Source organism: Carassius auratus, chromosome 41, assembly GCF_003368295.1.
Source record: "Carassius auratus strain Wakin chromosome 41, ASM336829v1, whole genome shotgun sequence".
Taxonomy (NCBI): Eukaryota; Metazoa; Chordata; class Actinopteri; order Cypriniformes; family Cyprinidae; genus Carassius; species Carassius auratus.
The window spans coordinates 544,292-558,660 of NC_039283.1; the positions used below are offsets into that span (position 1 = coordinate 544,292).

At 38.0% G+C, this 14,369-nt stretch overlaps 1 protein-coding gene across 1 annotated transcript in view; it reads right to left on the reverse strand.

Annotated features, from left to right (window-relative positions):
- LOC113059721 (cell adhesion molecule 4-like) overlaps positions 1-14,369 on the reverse strand; it is a 119,060-nt gene that overhangs the window by 68,178 nt on the left and 36,513 nt on the right. The window lies entirely within an intron of this gene.

Sequence of the window (14,369 nt, forward strand, 5' to 3'; positions counted from 1 at the left end):
CACAGTCCAACAAATAAACACTCAGACCCTTCAACTTACTGACTCACTCACTTGCCTTTGCTCTTTCTGCCATTTTCATTCTGATATTGCTGCCAGGCCTTGCGGATGATACACACACACACACACTTCTCTCTCCAGAAGGTAACGCGAAAACAAGCTTGTTTCATTTAGAGAGTGCTTGACTGCCTTCAGCTGTTTCTGTTGGGGCAATGACACTGACCACAGCACAGAAACACATTAATCTTTAAATCTCTCTCTCACACACAAAAAACTTTTACCACAACCAGCGAACTGTGATCTGCACACATATGGACACTCTGCACAAAGGTAAAGGGAGACAGGAAAGATGAGAGAGAGAGTTGTTATCGCCATTCAGGATTGAACAAGACAGCGAGGGAACAAGCCCGGGAGGACGAGACATCGTGCACTTTTAAGTGAGGTCACCACTGTTGTCACTGTCTGGAGTGGACAGTCAGAACATACAAAAGACCTTTACGCTTGTCCAGACAGAAGAAACACTGTTTCGCTCCAGGCCAATGATGACGGAAAGGATTGACGTCTTATGAATGGTAAAATGGAAACTATTTGGCCGAGCGGAGACATGCGCGAGAGGTCTGCAGCAGTGTCTGGGTAGATTAATTAAAGATTTTTATCAGAAGTGATACAAACAGACAGAAAGGGCCAGAGAGTGATAGAGAGCATGATAGAGAGATTTTTAGATAGATGGATAGGCCTTTGTCAGCCTATTATTTTTTAGTGTGCCACCAGGAAAAAAATCTCAATTCAGCACAGCTCTCTTTGAATACATTACGACTAAAACTGAGGTGAGAATATCTGTGATTGGCCAGCTGTGAAATAGACCACAATGCACCAGTAAAGATTCATACACTTCATTGTCAGAGAAGATTTAAACGAACATCTATAACCATTACGGCCATAATTCTCCATTCCGAGTCTTGTATAATCAGTATTTAAAGTTTTATTCAGTTGTGAGGTTAAATTAAAGTCATTTTGACCTTAAAAAGCTGTTATAGTCACTGTTGGGGGTGATTTTTGAATATTTTTGAATATTGATATTGCTGTATGCTTATTTGCTCTGTTTTTAACATTACCATCCATCATTCACTTCATTTTTTAAAGGAAAGTTTAACAAAAAAAATTAAATATATATATATATAAAATGAGACTGATTTTCATTCATCTTTGAAACACAGGTGAAGATATTTTTTATGAAACCTGAGAGATTTCTGTCCGTCCATTGGAAATCTATTCACCTAAATCTTTGATGCACCAAAAAGTTTGTTAAAGAAACCCAAGTCAATCGAGCACTTTTTAAGTCTTCTGAAGAGATATAATTGCTTTATATAATAAACAGATTTAATTTAGGCATATATTCACATATAAACATTGTATAAGACCCAATGTCTGATTTTAAAGGGTTAGTTCACCCTAGAGTGAAAATTCGTCCATCTTCTACCGACCTCAAAGCATCCTAGGTGTATGTGATTTTCCTGTTTTAGAATAATCCAATCAAAGTTATATTAAAAATTGTCCTTGTTCTTCCAAGTCTTTCAATGAGGGTAAGCGGGTGTTTGTTGTCAACAGTTTAGAAGACGTGAAATAAAGTGCATGCATTTGTAATAAAACGTCCCTCACATGGCTCCGGGTTGGAATCAATGCATTTTTGTAAGATAAATATCCAGATTTCAAATGTCATAAACACTTTTTTTCTCACTTCTGCTGACTGTTGGGAACTGGAAGACGTGCAGGTGGATGTTGCACAGCACTGCTTGGTTAATGACAAGCATGGTGAGAGAGAACAAAACAAAATGCTGGTTAGGAATTAGAAGCACAAAAAAAGGATATATAAAGAAAAACGTTGGAGGATTTCAAAATAAGCCAAGAGGAGGTTTTCCTTTCCTTTGCTCCTACATTTTCCAGAGGCGAGCGCACAAAGCATTAGTCTTCCATCTTCCGCCTGAACATCTTCCATTTCCCAACAGTCAGCAGAAGTGAGAAAAAAGTGTTTATTACTTTTGAAATCTGGATACTTTATCTTACAAAAAAATGCATGGATTCGCTACAGGGGGCCTTTATTCACCCTCCAGAGCTATGTGAGGGACGTTTTATTATAAATGCATGCACTTTATTTCACGTCTTCTGAAATGTTGACAACAAACACCCTCATTCCCCATTGGAAAGGCTTGGAAGAGCAAAGACCAATTTTAAATATAACATTGATTGGATTATTCTGAAAGAAGAAAGTCACATACACCTAGGATGCTTCGAGGTTAAGTAGAAGATGGGCAATTTTTCATTCTCCGGTGAACTAACCCTTTAATACATCAAATTACAGCAGTTATTGTCCAGTTCGCTTTAACTATTAAGTTCACATAATTGTTTTCATTTGAAAAAGCCAGTTCAATTCATGCACCTGTTTTGCCAACTTAATTTATTCTAGTAATTTGATGCGATGATAACTAACACATTCACTTTTAAACCAGACTCAGTTAAAAGGATCTGGTCCAGTGTGGACTCTAGGCTGTGTTCAGCCCAGCTCCTAAACATGTTCAATTACTCAGCAGCATGAAATAAGTTCAGATTCCATGAGGCTTTAAACATGCCAGAACATCTGCCAGTATTGTCTTGGTTTGAACCTAAAATTGCTTTTCCACACTGCTTTCCCGCATATTTATTCCCCTCGGATTGTCATGGGAACATTCACTGGATGCATTTCAAACTCATTCTCCAAATACAGAGGCAGAAATCTAGTTAAAGATAAGAAAAGACTCATTTAAACAATTCACAGAATGCCATCATTATAACCACTTTGTTTACAACAACACAGGTGGTTGCTTACGGAAAAATCAAACACCGATAATAACGGTGGAACAAAATATCCGAGAGATCTCAGCGCTGATGCTGGTGCCAGGTAGTTCAGACTCGCCTGGCCTGAAATCAAAAGCCCGGGGAAGCAGATCAAAGTGGGACCTCCCCGGAAACCGCTGCCATCCAAAACCAGTTATCCCATCTGTAGAAGAGTTGGGTGGGCCCGAGTGCCAAGGAGACCGCCGCTCTGGTGTATCGCAGCATCACAGGCATCAATCTATCTACTTAATATGTTTAATCCAGAGCAGCTGTAGGATTCAGCCATACCAGACACAGCTTTCAGAAAGCGCTCCAGTGAGATGTAGAGAACAAATCAGCACATTGAATCTATTTAACAGACTGAAAAGAGTTTTGGCGGCAAGAGCACGTCGATATTTTGTGTTTTTAGCCGCAGGGGCCAAATCTGCTTTTGTAATTTGTGCAGTGCCAAAAAGAAATGAGTTACTGCAGGTGCGAGAGACTCATCATTGTAAATACCCCTAATGGCTTTGGCTTGGTTAGATAATGTGTTTCTAATGTAAAAACTTCTATTATTACTGCAGCTTATATCATGGCGATATAAGCTTTTACATCACAGAAATATTATTTTCATTATGTGCATTGAATTTGTTTTTTGTTTTACTCTACAGAGCTTATATCGGTCTCCTATCAGTAAGCAGTAATGTTGTCAATGTTGAAAACTAATGAATAATATAGGCTACATGTGACACTAAGGAATGGAGAAATTGCTGCTGAAAATTTCCAATTAACAATGACCTATGGTTGTTATACAAAAATTATACAACGATATATTTCTAAATATTTAACTTTTTCCTTTAGTACCATTCCCAAATCTAGGTTTGAAGATGCCTGTTTTAATTACATGTCTGCCAATGGCGACAGCATTTTGCAGATTATTATGTTAGATATCATACCACTGGTTGACTATTCGCTACTACTTCTGTGTATGACTTGAGAATTTTCCAAAAAGGCTTAAATGTAACTTGAGACCAGAGGAAATCATTTATATTTGTGTGATCACACTGTCTGAGAACCCGTGGCTCTAAGGGATGGCGAACTGTTGAGCATGTGAGAGAAAAAGCAGGGCGCATGTCCACATATCCAGGCCCAGCAAGCAGCTGTAATTATGATGCTTGGAGTGCTAATAGATGAGCAGTGCTGGAACCGGAAGGATTAAGAAGCTTAAACCGAGCTCTAATGGACCTGGATTTTAGCTTTATATGATCCTGCATCACAAGCAGCCAGCAACAAGCCTAATTACATCTTTAGTCTTTCCGTCTGTTTCTCATTCACTCTCTCAGTGAGGAAATCTTTTTATAGAAACATCAGTCTTGTGTGTGTGTGTGTGTGTGTGTGTGTGAGGTGTCTTTGAGGATAAAAACGACTGAAGTCTCACTGACCGACACCATGTTTGTGTGTATGTGGTTGTGTGTCTGAATGTTAGTGTGTCAGAACCGATCCTTAAACAAAAGCCCTGAGGGGACAGCATACTGACAAGGGCCAAAAAAAGACTTTTCTCTCCTGTGAAGCTTCTCCTTGCGTTCATCACACATGGACATAGAAACACATTCCTCTTTGGTAACTTAAGTTACTGAACATTATTAGTGATATTATTGGGATTATTTACTAAATAAATATGTGTGCGTGTGTGATTGTGTATCTACTTAACCATATTTTGGGGACCAATTTTATAACCAAAAGTATAATTCCAATACTGGAATAAAAATAAAGTAAACAAAGTTGTTTTATTTTTTAAATTGTAAAAATGCAGAAAGTTTTCTGTAAGGGATAGGTTTAGGTGTAGGGTTGGTGTAGGACAACAGTTTAAAGTATGAAAGTATTTGTATAAAGTATGTGTATGTGTGTGTGTGTGTGTATAAAACAGTGTTGCATTGCTTTAGCCACAATGCTCCAAAATATTCAGCGTTATGGAAAAATAACTCAAGTGGTGAATGTAGGCTTGCAGTCTGAACATGATGCAATAAAACACAGTGTGCCACAAATAATGAGAAGAATCTTTTAACTGTTGAGTTGTTCTCAACCGCATGTGAAAACAATGACAGGTGTAGTCTGACTTACAAAAAGAATGACACATACGATCCAGTTCTTTCAATGAAAAGTTCAAAAAGATGAGTCACTGGTTTGAATCAGTCATTTGAGAGTTTGTGATTCAGAATTAAATTGAGTATCTAATTATGGGGCTGCAAAAACATTTTTAGCTAATTGCTTGGCTTGTGAACTAAGTTTACCAGCAATCTGTCTGGTTAACTAAGTTTTGCTGTTGAAGAGCCTATACTGATAGTACCATATGTAAGGAATGATTGACGACGGGCCGTTGAGTTATTAGAAAAATAATGCACATCCGAGGTGGTGATGCGGCCACAACGTGAAACGTTTTGTAGACATTGCCTCTTAAAAGTATTTTTATCTACATTCCTTATATTCTCTGCATGGTGTATTTTGCACATATCCTGTGACTACAATATTGTGCTGTTGTGGAACATAAACCCAATCTGATTTTGTTCTGATTTTGTCTAAAGGTGCGATCATTAGTAATATGAATTTTTTGTGTGTAAAAAGGTCCATTGCCTATGAAGCACAGCTTACACTAAAGTCACTTTAAAACCAAACAACTTTGCAAACATTGCACAATCTGCGGTTTCGACCTCATATGATATTCCAGATTGCATGGAAACCAAATGAAGTAACTGAATGATCACATGTAACTGCACCCTAATTTTTCTTGAAACTTAACTTCCTGGTGGACTGACAAATACATATACAAAGACTCCCAAAAAAAAGATGAAAACAATGCAATGGAGCGCTTGAACGGTCAGTGGGTGGAAATTAGTCTAAACTGGTCATTTCATCAGGCATGCAGTATGTATATACAACAGGTAGCTGTATACTCAAGACAGTACAGTACACAGCAGAGTTGCTTGGCAACACATTGCTCACCGGAGTGACACTAACGCAGCAGGATCGCACATACCCCGGTATTACCAGCTTGTCTGCTACACACACACATACTGAGGATTATGTTTGAGTGAAAGTACTGCTCTGGAGTTAGACTAGTGCTTCAAGTTCTCTGAACTTCAGAACAGCTTTATGTAAATGAATGTTCCGACTGTTATCGCTCATACACACATCTACAAACACACACCCTCACTTTTATGCTACTTTCATTCATGAAATATTTTTAAGGGAAAGCAGTGACAGCATAAAAACACTTCAAAGGGTGCCAAACAGAGATAGGATGGGTCAAATAAAAAATAATTCAATTTAGATTCGATACGACGCAAAGGCAAATCAATCCAGCAGAAGAGACGGATGGAGAAATGATAAATTTTGTAAGGGCTAACTTTAGTCTTGAGGGATGGAGTGAGCAGATGGATATACAGAAATGAAAAGAAATGGAGAGAGAGAGAGAAGATGAGAGGAAACGAGGGATTGCGAATGCTTCATTGGGGTTGTTAGTAGGTAAATCACCATCAATTTCTTTTGAGTGAAGTGAGTGTGACACCCTCTCATCTCTCTGCTTTCTGTCCGTTCCTCACCACAGCAAAACACTGCCTGACAAGTCCTCAAATCACTTTCTCACACTCCCTTAAATGAATAATTCACCTGAAAATGACATTTCTGTCATTATATACACAGCCTCAATGTCCTTCATTTCTTCTATGGAACACAATAAGAAACATTTTGCAGCTGTTTTTCATGCAATTACAATGAATGGGTACTAAAGCTTTCAGGCTCCAAAAAGGACACAAAAGTACCATTAAAGTCCCATATAAGCGGTCAGTATGATTTGAACACTATTTTACAAGTCTTCAGAACACATATATAAGATTTGCTTGACAAATAGGCCAAAATTTTAAAGCTGGAATACAATTATAGGCCTATTATTTTCGCCCCCAGATTTTTCAACGAATTTCAATGCTATGAGTTTTGTAGTTGACATATTTCACAGGAAATCACATAGTGGACACTCTTAAGACAAAAAGGTACAAAAGGTTTCACTGGAGCGGTACCCTTTCAAACAATACACCTTTGCACCTTGTTAACCCCTGAAGAGTGCATATTAGTACCTTAAATGTAAATATTAGTATCTAAATTATTCATATTTACACTCAAATGGTACATATTGGCACCTTTTGAAAAGGTACGGCCGCGACAGCTTTTGCACCTTTTTTCTGGACATGTATGATGGACATAGTTTCGCGTAGCCAGACCTTCAGACTGACGGCTGAAGGTCTGGAATTCATGGCAGCTTTCATTGGCCAAGGCCCACCCATGAGGCCATTTGACCGACATGTCAAACAATCAATCACAGTTCATTTCGTTCATCAACAAGTTTCAAGGCGTGATACTTTAAAGATTCTATCCCACAAACTTTAAATATTTCACATACTTTTGAAAATCCAGCGATTAGTTGATCCCTGATAAGCACTCATTGTCACATTTGTAAACTTGTTATGGTGCATTTACATTACTTTTACTTTTCAAAGTCGTATATCCCCATTCACCAAGAAAACTAATGCATGGAAGAGAGCAATCGGGACATTAATCAAAATTTCACTCTCTGAACTCTACAGAAGACAGACATACGGTTGTGGAATTACATGCTTCAGAAGACAGACAGACATATGGTGTCAAGGTTCTGTCACTTCGGTCTAGTTTATTAATGGTTTTGCAACAGAGCCCTGACACTCCTACTGTATCTTGTTGTGTTTTTATGAGAACGCGCGGTTTCAAGTGTGCTCTTTCTTGTCTGTGTGCCTTGTTTAATGTTGGAGCGTGGTGTTTGGATTCCTGCACTCATGTCCTGTTCAGATTCAGTTTCGTTTCATGTTAGGGTTCGGACACTCACGCTACATATTCTGTTTTTATGTGGGAGCATGCGGTCTCGAGTTTGCTCGGGCCATGCGCTCTTCTGTCCTTGTGTCTTGTGTTGTTGCACGCAGCTTGTGTTTTTTCATTGACTGCTTTCATGTTGTCATGTCTTGTATGAACACATGGCTTATGAGTATTCTTATTAGCTGTATGTTCATGTTGTGTCTTGTTTTGTTCAAGCACATGGCTTGTGATTGTTTTGTTGACCGTGTGCTTGTGGTTTTGTTTAGTCTGAGTATATGGCTTTTGGCTTTATTTCCTGTGTGCCATGAGATCTCATGTCAATTGTCTTACCCCACCCATCATGTTACCTGATTATTGGTTTATTTGCCCCACCTGTGTTTCCCTCGTTACCCTCCTCATTTGCTCCCTATTTATTCTCATTGTGTTTGCAGTTCTGTGCCAGTTTGTCTTTGTTGTTTCCTGCTTTATCTTGTCGTGCCTTTCCAAACTTGTTGCCAGCCTGTTTTCCCCACCTTGGGTAGTTTTGGTTTGCTTGTTTTATTTGATTATTAATAAAGCCTATCACTCTACTGCACCACCGAGTCCTCGCTCAATCCTTCAGCCCCATCCCTGACATATGGTTTTGGAGCAACATGAGGATAAGTATATGACAGAATTATCATTTATGAGTGAGCAATCCCTTGAAATCCTTACCCTCTCATTTTCATACAAGAAACATTACAAAACTGTCCTGCTGGCTAGTGAGAATGCAAGAAATGAGGAGGGAGAGATGTCTCCCTTTTCTCTTACTTCTCTTGCATTCATTTTTACATGTTGAGGCTATCAGGGGACACAGAGTGAGAGTGAGAAATGAGGGAATATATGAAGGAATGACTGCAGGTAGAAGATGCTAGGGCAAGAGATATGACTGCTGTAAATGATAGAAGGAGGACGGGATCAGAGAGGAGGGTAAAAAAAACACTGATTCAGAGATCACTGGAGGACAGATGGAAATACAGACTTGGAATCAAAGACGAACGAAAACACGGACCACTGATCGGATTCAGCAGTTGTCTTTAAAGAGCATACACATACGCTCCAGGTGGATACCCGGTGCACAAATAGCTACCTTCTGAAGAGGCTAGACGGACAGGGTTACAACCACCAGCCGCTGACCACAAGAAAGCAAGTAAATCAGAAACAGAGAGACAACAAAAAACAAGACTCTAAGAGTGGAATGAAAGATCTTAGAGGAAAATGAAGCATGTGTCAGAGAGAACAAGCAGAACAATCGTGCTGAGATGCGACTCTCTCAGTTTCTCTGATAAAGGAAATGTTGCAGTGGTGTATTTGTCTCTCTGGAGAGAAGAACAGTGAGAGAAGACAGACTTAAGAACATAACAGAAAAATGAGGACAAGCTGAAATACTGTACAATAAACTATCACTAGACTAATACAGAAAACATTCACACAACACAATCCTTGCGTCAAAGTTGAAATACAGTATCTGCTCATTGCAATCTTTTGCTCGTTCTTTCATAAACAGGCTGCTTAAGCAAACAAACAAACCCCTTCTTGAGCAAATAAGAAAAACAAGAAAACATCTAACAAAATAAAAATGAAATTTTAATCAATGGGCCTTTGAATTAGCGCCGTCATTAAGTAAACAGGAACAAGGCGCATGAAATATTCATGTGGTACTAACATTCATTAAGGAATTGGCCCTCCAGGGTCCACGTCAGAACTGGGACATATAATGATGTATGGAGAGTAAGAGAGAGAGAGAGAGAGGTCCAGAAGATTGTGAGAGGAGAATGATGACAGAAGGAGGAGAAATGGTGGAAACACGGATGGAGAAGACGACAAGAAGAGGAGGAAAAGAACTGAACAGTCGCTGTCGAAGAGGATGAGATGATAGTGTGTTGCGAAGAACAACATCACATGACGAGAAAACAATAGCAATGGGAAGAAAGCAGTGAGGTATAGAGTGACAGGGAGGAGAAGGATTCAGAAAAACAGCTGAACCTGAAAGAAAGAACTGTACAGTATGCTATTCCTTAAACAGTGCTATGGTAACAGAAAGCAATGCTGAGAGAGAACAAGCATAAAGAAAAAAGGATATATGTACTTTTTATAGACTAAAAAGATCAAAATAGAAATGCAAGACACCCAATATGGTAAAGTTGGCAGCAAAACAGCTTAATGCATTCCTCAGCATATGGACTAAAACACTGATTACACAATACATCAGCACTTGACAAACTACTGTACAACAGACCTTTCAGAACAGAAACAATGGCATAAAAAATGCAGTAAAGTTACACAGAGTTCATTAGGAGTGGCAACATTGCTGATATATATTGTGAAATATTGTATTCAAGTTTTAAATCTTTAACCCAAACATAGGTCACATTCATATATATATATATATATATATATATATATATATATATATATATATATATATATATATATATATATATATATATATATATATATATATATAGCTAGCTGTATTCAATAATGATAATGTTTATTCAGCATCAGATCAGCATATTAGAATGATTTCTGAAGGATCATGTGACACTGAAGACTGAAGTAATGATGCTGAAAATTCAAGTCTGCTTTCACCGGAATAAAATACATTTTAATAATATACTCAAATAGAAAAAAAGCTATTTTAACTAATATTTCACAATATTACTGTTTACTGTATTAAAAAGTTGAAATACCAACCCTCAACTCTTAAACACGCATGAATTATATTATAAGCCATATACTGTAGCTGTTCAAGCATGTAGGATGTTTAGTATCTCATTTTCTCCGCTTAGCCTTAGTGTCTGATGGTGACACTGCCCTCGAGCGCTCTCTGACGAACAAAGTCTGGGGTTAAATTAACACGTAAAATCAAACTAAGGATTATGCGTGCACTGATGGGTTAAACCAACCATTTAATGATTCAACTTTTAACCACACACTGATTAAATCCAAAAGGAAGTGTCTATCTTCGAATGCCATCCATGTTATTGAAACAGATGTTTCGGTGTATATAATGCTGTGGTTTATTTAAAACTGTGTCCTGTCCTCTAATGTTGCTTACTTCATAAAAGAGCACTTTGAAAAGAGCGTAGTGATGTATTGAGAAGAAAGATGCAAGCGCACACTAAACAAGATAGAGAGAGAGGAAAGGAGAGCAGACTGAAAGAGTAAAGTGATTGATTTTCTCACAGTTCTAAAGCCCTGTCTCATGAGAGAAGGAACGAGAGAAAGAGGAAGAAAGAGGGGAAGAAATAAAAGGGACTCACTCCTCGCTCTCCTCTAGTTACACACATTTATTTCTGCCCTTTATCTACCTTCTCTTCCTTCCATTCGCTCGCGCTCTCACGGTCAACCTTTATTCAAACAATGTTCCCAAAGCCATCTGAGCTCTCCACCACATGGGAAGAGAAAATAAGGGATTGAATGGAGAGAGGAAAAAAGGATACCAAAGTTTAGAAATGTAGTGTAGAGAGATACAACAAAATAAGACTAAACAGACAGATGGGCGTTGGCTGCTGAAATAAAAGAACAAGCAGGTCAGGTGAAGAGTTGGTTTAAGCAAACAAAAGAACTGAGGCGTGTTTTAAAGTGTTCAGCTATAGTGGAGCTTCAAAGGCTGCCATACAGAAAATACACTGTATATAGGCCAAAAGATATTATTCAGTGACAAATTAATTTAAAAAAAAAAAAAAAATTGTTTTAACTAAACAAATGCATACATGCAATATATAATGTACAATTTACTTCTTTTTGATCTGGGACTGATCAGTGTTCTGGATCTCTTACAGTATTCGCACCCACACTAGAAAGGCAAGAGAGTAAAATTCAGTCGAGTCTGCTCATGCATATCTAAGGACACGTAATAGAGCTCCCAGTAATGTTTCTTTTAAGCTTCAATTCAAGACTCCAATAACCAGTACGAAACAGAACGTATCCCAGCAATGTTTCTTACAGTATCTCGTAATTTATTACAATTCATCTGTCAGATGATATAATATTGTAACTCTGCTCTGGGCCAAACATGAAGCTCTGATGGAGATGATGCGATTACTACACACTGTATACAGTAAGCTCCGCTGGTTTTTAAATGTTTTTCTACATAAACTTGCACTAGATGGATATCTTTGGGATTGCACAGCTTCTCACAGGTTTTTCTGCATCTTGCACTCGAAACAGTGCTTTCCTTTCCTGTCATCAGCGCTGCAGTTACTACTGTGCACCGTCTCATGTTTTTAAGAGCAAAAACATGTTCCATGTGATCATCCCCTTGCGCCTGCCTCTCAAAAGTAAAAATCAATAAATACAGACAGAACTGATAGGTGGATAAAGAAAATAGTGCATCATTTAAAAGTAATTTTGGGTGAATTATATCACAAAATGTACTGTTATTTTGGCACTAATGTATGTATCTTACTGGTAATAAGCCAGAACGCTGTTGCTTGTGTGAACAGCATTTATTGTATGGTGTATTTACAAGAAAATTTGGTAATTTACCAGTTTAATGTACAAAAGGGACTACAGATTAATGTAAAGTAAGAGCAGATGTATAAAAATCATATGGAACTCGATTCGGTTTTGGAAGAATTTTTTAAATTCCGGATCTTCCTTCTTTGTCGAAACATCTATGACGAAGGAGACATAAGCAAAAGTCTCAATTTTCTCTCCATTTGATCTCATTGCTTCTTAAGGAGAAACAACAGAGCAAGTAAAGAGAATTCATTTGTGATTTATCTTTCCTAGAACAAAAGAGAACAAGACAGAAGGTGACAGAAATCAGGAGTGAAGGTGCTGTACTGGACCAGAGAGAGATACAGCGTCATAAATGTCATGCCAATAATGCTCCTTCAAGGCTGCCACTCTATCACTCAGTGTATATCTGTGTGTGTGTGTGTGTGAGAGAGAGAGAGAGAGAGAGAGAGAGAGAGTAGGCAGTCACAGACATATAGAATGCAGACACACTTGCCATCTTTTCTCCTTAGACTTGTTTGTAGTCAAGCAATTCAATTTCCCCCAGCTGCTTCAGAATCCCAAAGGAAAGAGCCAGGAACATAATGTCCCCACTTCTTTTAAAGAAATGGCTAAAACGAGATGAAGGAGTACAGGAAATGAGGTGGAGAATGGGCACTGTTTGTGTCAGGGGAAATTATCATTAATAAAATCTAAAAATAACACTGGCACTCAGAAAGATGACTGAGTTATAGAGCGAGGCAGAGCGGTAATTACGGCCGGCGATCAGAACGCACGCTTACATTAAATATTAAGAGAAGAACCGGCGCACACGTCTCATACATTTGAATGTCCTACAGTGGTGCTTTGTAGAAAGAGCTCTGACTAGTCCTACCCCTGCTAAGAGCGCAGACTGAAGCGGGCTGATAATTCGCCCTCAGCTTTAGTTCTCCGACAAGCATCGCTCTCAAAATGAGTGTGCATTCTGTCATTCAATGGAGAATTTGTTCAGTAAACAAGCTTTTTTTATATATAGAAAGGCGAAATTATCTATTCAGCTCTAAGTATTTCAATATCTTTTCTTCCCTAGTTCAAAAGAACACAAACAAAGCCACAGGTGCACTCGCACAAGTGTGCGTCCCAATGCCACCTGATGGAATGAAGAAAAAATGTGTGACACCAAGAAAACCAGTTCATAGATGGCCATTTGCATACAGTAAGTGATACTCACACACATCCCCTTAGGTCAGATATGTTAATTTTAACTTACACAAATGCACACATATGGTAATTTGCTTGTGTGGATTTCAGTCGCCAGCTCATGCCTGTTGGAACATTACATCGAAACGTGCATTTATTTTGCTTCAGACACAAATGTGTGCCTCTGGACAGACTGTATCAAAGACAACAAGCTTACAAATGTATAAACTGCATTTCATCATACAGTACAAACAGAAACAAGCACATACACAAATGACCGCGCCAGTAAACTCCCACTAGGACGTTTCACAGTCAGACTTTAGTACTCAAATATACTTACACCCTGACGAGCTAATATATTCTGTTAGATATATGAACCTCACCCGCAGGGTGGTTCAAAGCTCAAATGTAAATATACATGACAGGCATTCCCATTGTGGAATGTATCCAGTGTTGAGTTCTAATAACAGGAATCACTATTTGTGCATATCCACACATGTAATGAATCAGGAGGGAACCTGACATTTTTTTTTTTATTAATTGATTGAAATAAATTAATTTAAATTAATTTAAATGATAATTTATTTAAGAATACATTTAGGTCACAAAAGAATTTGCACTTTTTTGCACATAATTTTGTGACCTCTGAGCAATAAATGCAATAAGCATTTTTGGTTGAATCTGGATGAGTGCGGATCTCTTTCATCTCTATATTATTGTATATTTTGGATCTATGCACCTTATGTTAGTTCCCTACTGGATTTTTGGACGAGAAAGAAAGAAAGAAAGAAAGAAAGAAAGAAAGAAAGAAAGAAAGAAAGAAAGAAAAGATCCTGATTTTATAATGTAAAAGCCTCATTATAAGAAATAAAATCTCAAATGCCTAAAATTTGTTTGGCATAATCTCTAAATTGTGAAATTATGCATTCATTTTTTTTAAAGTTACATCTCATTACATT